Here is a 7,672-nt window from a genome sequence, read left to right as displayed (position 1 = left end):
CATCCTCTTTCTCGGCAGGGTGTGGCTGCCTCGGCCACGGCCTAGGGCAGGGGCCCCCAACTCACTCCTCAGCCCACCCTGACATCGGGCCAGGAACTCTGAATGTACACGTCCCTGCGTTTCCTGCATCCCGACTCGCTGGGTGACTCATCGTCTCTGGAGGCCTGAACGAACCAGTCATCTCATGCCCCCGGGCTCAGACTGGTGCACCTGGCGACCAGAGCCTCCTCAGAAGGTTCTGGGAAGCCCTGCCTGAACTAGGTGTGGCCTCCTAAGTCACCCTCCCAGAGCTCCTGCAGCACAATAAGCTCCCCAGACTGGAGAAGAGTCTTTGCTCAACTTAATCTCTTTATTGTGGTCTTTTGCTCCCGAACAGGCTCCTGCAAGCAGGACAACCGGAGCTCTCATTATGTGTAATCACCCTGGAAACCATGGTCTCCAGGCTTCCTCTGGGTATCAAGGTACCCCTGTTCTGGTAACAGAACCCCAAGTCTCCTTTGAATAACAACCACTCCCCTGCTCTCTGATCATGTGACTCAAGCTGGTCAATTAGCATAATTTCAGTCTCTGGTGGCAGCAATTGCTTTAGGGATTGGCTCATATCCCAGGTGTGTTCTATCAGAGTGAATCCTGGTACTTATTTGGAAACTAACAGGATGAGATGCATCCTTTTCTCCAGCCTCTAACCTGGAAGATGTCGGGCCTTGAAACTGTTGGCCACCATCTTGATCCAACCAATGTGGTCCAAGAATAAAGTCCACATGAAAGAGAACAGAACTGAGGGATAAAGGTAGGTTTGACATTTTACGAGCTCCTGGATCAAGCCATGCCTAAACTCATAATAACACAGATAAATAAAATCTCTTTTTGCCTAAGCCAGTTAGGGCTAGATTTTCCATTGTTTGTATACAAAATATTTCTAAAGGATGCAATCACTGTGCCCACAGACATGTAGAAGCCCCAGGCCCTGCTCCATCCTGTTCCCCTCTTCTTCCCCCACCAGGCAAATCTTTCTCCTCCAAGACATAAATCTTTCCCAACCTTTACAGCTTTGCTTACATGTTATATGGAGCTTCTGTTCTAATAGTTTCCTGCTTGTGACATTATCAGAAATATCTGTTTGGTCTCTGTCCGCAGTTTCTGACACTGACGTCCTATGTCCCTTGGAATTTCCTGGGTGATAGGAGCATCGTTTGTTCTAACGAGGCAACTCTTGCTGGGTTCCTAGGTAACTTCCGATGGAGGTTGAGGAGCAGGAAGCCCAAGTCATGTTTAAATGCTCGGAACTTTCAGCCCCATTAGCCACCGTCCGGGGAGAGGAGCAGGGCTGGAGATTCCATTAATAATTGATCGTGCCTACATGACGAGGCCTCTGTAAAAATCCCTAAACTGGGGCTTGGGGAGTTTCTATGTTGGTGAACGTGTGCACGTGTTAGGAGGTGCTAGGAGAGTGGTGTGCCCCAACTCCATGGGGACAGAAGCTCCTGTGCTTAGGACCTTGCCCTTCGTTTCTCTTCGTCTAGCTGTTTTGTGAGTCATTCTAGCAAATTACCAAACCTGAGGAGAAGGGCATCACGGGAACCCCTGATTTGTATAGCCCATCAGAAGCGCAGGTGACACCCTGGGACCTGGGACTGACGCCTGAAGTGGGGGCAGCCTTGTGGGACTCAGCCTTTAGCCTGTGAGGTTGGCATTAAATCTGGGTAGTTTGTGTCAGAACTGAATTGTGGAACCCCGCTGGTGTCTGCACAGCTGGGGAATGGGTTGGTGGTGGTGGTGGGGGGGGGGAGTCCCTAAACATCTGGGGTCAGAAGTGTTGGGAGTGGAGGAAACAGAGGTCTCCCTTTACTTCTCCAAATGGCTGTGATTATTACCTATAACTTTGAATCTTGCCTGCCTTTTAGAGCTCTTCTTAGAGACTTCTTAGAGATCTTCTTGACCCTGAATCTCTTAAGCTTCTTAAAGGTAGGAACCAGGGCTTGTCTGCTTTGTGTCTGCACCCCCACCTTAGGTCCTTAGAATTACTTCCGAGGAGCTGTGGCTCTACAAGGTCATGGGTCATGCCGAGTTGTGTGGTTATCACGGGGAAGGGACTAGGATTGGATAATGAGCAGGACTTCTGTATTAGCTGGGCCTTTCATAATATGACTATTTATTTTAAAACGTGTATTTCACAAAGGAAACCCTCAGTGTGAATAATTGAGGAGGGTGGTGCATTGGCCAGCACCTCTCCACAGCTTTGGGAAGCCCCCTGAACCCAGGTCTCCTGCGGGCATCCCACACTTGCTGCTTCAAGCAGAGACCCAAGCACCAATCCAGGGCCTTGACTTGCTGTGGGAACAACCTATTATCAAGATGCAGGCGCGGACAGACTGCCATAGAGCATTTTATCTCCCAGTAAATCCCCAGTCCCCGCATCCTGGGAGCTGCCCAGCCTCTTCAAACACTGAGGGCCAATAAAATAAACAAAAGTAAATATTGTACCCATAAGCAGTAGAATGCCTAGCAACCAAGAACAAAAGAGGCCTGAAGGAAGAGGGTTGACTTTTGCAGGCCCTTGTGTGCAAACTGCAGTTAAAGTCTTGTCTGTGTTCATAATACACTTTCGAGTGTTAAATTACAGAAGGTGCAGGGTCGCCAAGGCTGAGAGCCACTGAGGGAGTTGACAGGCCGCGGCCCTACCCTGAAGGAGAGGTCAGGGGTCACTTCAGCCTTTGTTCTGCTGATTGGCATCAGGGGAGAGGAGGCTCTCCCCTGTAGCTTTGGGACTGAAGACACTGAGACCAGGGCTCCACTGAGCCCTTGAGGGGCCCTAAGCCCCGAAGCGATATTAGCACGGCCCCACACACAACTCAAAAGAAAATGTAAAGTCACAGAACAAATGTAAGAGATCTGATGATTTTCTGTGATGACCATTTCAATGCTTTGTTAAAAAATAATGAGCATAAAGCACATTACATTGTCCTTATTCAAATTTTTTAAATATGAAAACTGTTAAACATACTCAACACAGAGAGAATAGTATGATTATTTTTTAACCTATCATTGAAGTTCAATGTGATTAAAGTTTGTGTTTGCCGGATTGATGTTCGCTTTCTCCTTGCTAGACAATTTTGAGGGAAATCTAAGACATCATGTCATTTCATCTGCACAAGCTTCGGGACATGCATCTCTAAAACTTGTGGTCTTGTTCTTATATAATAAGTACGGGGCCACCGTCATACCTGCGTGAGGTGATTTTGTGTGTGTGAGTCCTCCAATACTTAAGCCATAATCAAATTTCCCTGAGCGCCAAAGGGCCTTCCTCACCTGCTGTGTATCCTCTTGTTTTTAAGGGCCTTGCTTTGTCAGTGGCCTCGCACATCTTTAGGCTGACTTTTGGAAACCTGGGATTATTTGGGATATACCGAAAGCAGAGGGAAGCAAGCAAGAAAAAAAAAAAAAAGCAATAAAAACAAACAAAAAACATAGCAGTGGTATTTTTCTAAGAGGCACAGGTAATCTTGCTGGTCATCAGCTTTACCCATAGGGGACCCCCAATCTGGTGGAATAGGGTTAAACTGCCTTGCCCATAAAGCAGAAATATTCTCCAGTGACTTCTGAATCTTGAAAGCTTTCTGAAGATTTGGGGCTGGAGGTGGATAAAGGGTTGTTGTCCTTGTCTGTCACCATGGCAACCCAGCCAAGATTTGGCATTGCTAGGATTTTTCCAGCAGATTTTGAAGACTGCTAACCCTAGGTCAGAGCAAGCGGGAATGTGGGCTGACAGATACACAGCTGCTCCCTGGCACGGCCTCCCCAAAGAAGGAGGGGGCATCTTCAGCAGTAAATGGGAAGGGAAGGGAGAGGAGCCCTTGAAAGCTCGCTCACTCACTCAATAGACTTCCCCCTTGCTGTGGGGGTGGGGGTGCACCTGACTCCGGAGAACTGGTAACTCTAAGAAGAGTGAAAAACGTTCGCACTTTATGACCTGCAACCCCACCTTGAGGAATTTAAGGAAAAGCCAAAGTGTGCGCAAAGATTTATTTTGTTTGAGGATGTCCCTGAGGGCATTATTTATAGCAATCAAAAGGGCGGGGTGGATTACCTTCAGGCTCAACAATACGGGCTTGGTTTAATAAATTACAGCTCATCCCTACCAGGGACTACTAAGCATCCATTCAAAACACGTAGAAAGGTTATCAGTGATATGGGCATGATGTCTGCCACACAGTAAGTGGGAGGAAAAAAAAGAGGGTGTACAATCGATCTGATGCCTATCTCTTTTTAAAATTTATAAAGAAAGGGAGAGAGGGAATAAAAAGTTTATAAATAAAAATGTTTTTAAAAATGCACACACAGGCCCTGGCCGGTTGGCTCGGTGGTAGAGCGTCGGCCTGGCATGCAGGAGTCCCGGGTTCGATTCCTGGTCAGGGCACACAGGAGAAGTGCCCATCTGCTTCTTCACCCCTTCCCCTCTCCTTCCTCTCTGTCTCTCTCTTCCCCTCCTGCAGCCAAGGCTCCATTGGAGCAAAGATGGCCCGGGCGCTGAGGATGGCTCCATGGCCTCTGCCTCAGGCGCTAGAGTGGCTCTGGTCGCAACAGAGCGATGCCCTGGATGGGCAGAGCATCGCCCCCTGGTGGGCATGCCGGGTGGATCCTGGTCGGGCGCAAGCGGGAGTCTGTCTGACTGCCTCCCTGTTTCCAGCTTCAGAAAAATACAAAAAAAAAAAATGCACACACACATATATATTTTTTTCTTGCAATGTGGCTAGGTTTTGGCCATGTTTTTTTCAATTTTTTTAAATTTTGTTTTATAAAAATGTTTTTTTATTGATTTCAGTGAGAGAGGAAGGAAGAGAGAAAGAGAGAGAGAGAGAGAGAGAGGAACATTGAGCTGTTCCTGTACGTGCCCTGACTGGGAATCGAACCAGCAACTTCTGCGCTTTGGGACGATGCTCTAACCAGCTGAGCTATCCAGCCAAGTTTCAAATTTTTTTCTTTCTTTTTTTTTTTTTTTCTGAAGCTAGAAATGGGGAGAGACAGCCAGACAGACTCCCGCATGCGCCCGACCAGGATCCACCCGGCACGCCCACCAGGGTGTGACGCTCTGCCCACCAGGGGGCGATGCTCTACCCCTCCGGGGCGTCGCTCTGTCGTGACCAGAGCCACTCTAGCGCCTGGGGCAGAGGGCAAGGAGCCATCCCCAGCGCCCGGGCCATCTTTGCTCCAATGGAGCCTTGGCTGCAGGAGGGGAAGAGAGAGACAGAGAGGAAGGAGAGGGGGAGGGGTGGAGAAGCAGATGGGTGCTTCTCCTGTGTGCCCTGGCCTGGAATTGAACCCAGGACCCCTGCACGCCAGGCCGACGCTCTACCACTGAGCCAACTGGCCAGGGCTCAAATTTCTTACAATAAACTTCCATGAATTTATAATGAAAAAAGTCTATAGTAATAGTAAACATAACAGAGAGACAGAGAGAAGGGGGAAAGAAGGACATGGCTGGAGGGGTAAAAAAAAAAAAAAAAGGCCAATTGAAAAGAAAAATAACAGAAGAGGAAAAGGAGAGTAATGATCCAGGCTGGTGGGGGCTGAGAGCCCTTCTACGAGGTTCCCTTGGGGTTAAAAACAATGATTTTACAAGAGAAGAAAGGGAAACAAAATAAAGACTGAGAAAGCCTAAGCAATTATCTAATAGGTTGCTGGCATGTACACAGTGATTGGACAACCTCAGGCCAAAATTGTCCCTAGAGAGAATGTGGCTCCCTCTCTTTACAAGACTAACTTAATAATGAACCTTGACTTCCTAGGTTGTGAAGGATTATAACTAATTCATGATATTGGAAAAACAAATGGTATAATTTTTCCGAACGATCATTAGGTAGCCGTTCAACGACGTGAGACCCCAGCTTTGAGTTTCCCCTAAGTTTATTAGCTAATAAGGGTCTGGCTAGTGGACTCTTGCTCATTAAAACGGTAATGACAAAGTTGGGTAGCATTCCTCCTGTGAGGTTTTCCGCTAGAGCCAGAAAGTAGTCTCTGTGCTCAACTCAAAAACAAAAATGTCCCATTCAAAATGACAGGTACTGGCCAGTGAGGGATAAAGCCTAAAGGAGCGTGCTTCTTGGAGGAAACTTGGCCGACGTGGCCTGTCAACAGGGGCAGTGTTGACTGCCACCTGTTGTCCCTGTCCCCAATTCTGAAGCTTTTGCTGGGGCTTTCAGGGTGGAGGAACGGGAGGGGTCCCTGCCTGGGCTGGGAGACATCCCGAGCCAGCCGACAGCGGACAGGGTCCTGTGGGCATTCAGAGCGACGCACGCCATGTCACACGCATGCCGCGCCTGTCAAGCCAAGGGGCTACGGGACACACTCAGTTCATTCTCAGGCGTCCAGGGCTGGGCGGTCAGCTTGTGTTGTCCGAATCCCAGACTCCCTTCCTCTCTCTGAAGCCGGGTCACCTGAGCTGCACTTCCATGTACCATGGCCGGGGAGAACATTGAAACAACTGTCAAGAATGGGGTTTTCCGGTCACTGTCACACTGAGTCCCTACTACATGCCGGGTTCCGTTCTGACGAGTAAATACTCGTCAAACAAGTATTTACTGAACACCTAGTCAGGCACTAGGGCTGATACTGGGCACTGAAGATATAGCAGTGAACAACACAGAGTGTACCTTCCAGGTAACAGCCAAGACAAGTAAAACACATCGTACGCTGGAGAGGCTAGGGCTAAAAACCAGTAGCCAATAGGAACAGGAAGTATGAAAAGTCACTATTGAGACAGGGTGGTCAGGGAAGGCCCCACCCAGGTGACACGGCCATGCTTCCCTCTCAGCGTGGAGTGTCCCGCAGGGCACCACTGCGGTCCCCACAGACAGCACAGGTGCCCCAGCTGGACATGCCCTGTCTGTCCCCTCTCACTCTCGGCATGGCAACCCCATGGCCCCTGCTCTTCACTGTCCCCTCTTCCACTCCGACTTTGACTGCACTTGGGCAGATGAGCAAGAATAAATCGTGAACAGAACAGACAGGAACCTGCCTCCAGAGCAAAGACTGACACTCCTTCTGGGGCCAGAGCCTACGGAGACAACTGCTTCCGCACACCGGTTTCCATTTTCTGACAGCCACCTTCTCCAGTTATTAAATCCCAGGAGGCGCCGGCAGCAAGACGGTTCCCATGCCCGAGTCTTGACACTGGAGGGGGACAAAGCCGGGCAGCAGGCCCTCCGTGCGTTGGACTCCACACCCACCGCCGACTATTTGGAGTCAAGGATGAGAGAGCAGAATGCTGACGCTCCCCCCAAGGAGAATGGACTTCACACTTCCAGCAAAGCTGATGGCATGTAAGGAGGGCACTGCAGAAGGTCTCAGTGCTTGCGATGTGAGGTCTGCCTCCTTCCCTGGCGTCCTACCCATGGCAGAGAGGATAGCCGACTGAGACCCAGGTTTTGTTTAGGATGTCAACCTCAGATGCTGGGGAGAAGGCAGCTATCCCCAAATCATCGATGATGCCCCGCCCATGCCCCACTCCTTCACCCTCCCGGGGACTGATGCAGCACACAGGAAAGACACACGATACAGTGGGCACAGAGCCAGCTCTAGGGATAGATCTGTCCTGGGTCAAACCTTAGCTCCTACCTCATATTACAATATATTATACTATATTACACTATACTATAGTGTAGTAGACTATCCT

General features: G+C 49.4%; 1 long non-coding RNA gene across 1 annotated transcript; it reads left to right on the top strand.

The window, feature by feature from the left end:
• The first annotated feature begins 372 nt into the window (after positions 1-372).
• On the top strand, positions 373-5,402 carry LOC136384823 (uncharacterized). The gene is made up of 3 exons (XR_010747658.1): positions 373-794; positions 4,839-4,964; positions 5,373-5,402. It is a non-coding gene; the product is annotated as an uncharacterized lncRNA (long non-coding RNA).
• The last annotated feature ends 2,270 nt before the right edge of the window (positions 5,403-7,672 follow it).

This window comes from Saccopteryx leptura, chromosome 13, assembly GCF_036850995.1.
Source record: "Saccopteryx leptura isolate mSacLep1 chromosome 13, mSacLep1_pri_phased_curated, whole genome shotgun sequence".
Lineage (NCBI taxonomy): Eukaryota > Metazoa > Chordata > Mammalia > Chiroptera > Emballonuridae > Saccopteryx > Saccopteryx leptura.
The sequence above is the reverse complement of the archived record's forward strand: the minus strand, read 5'-3'. Positions and strand labels throughout refer to the sequence as shown.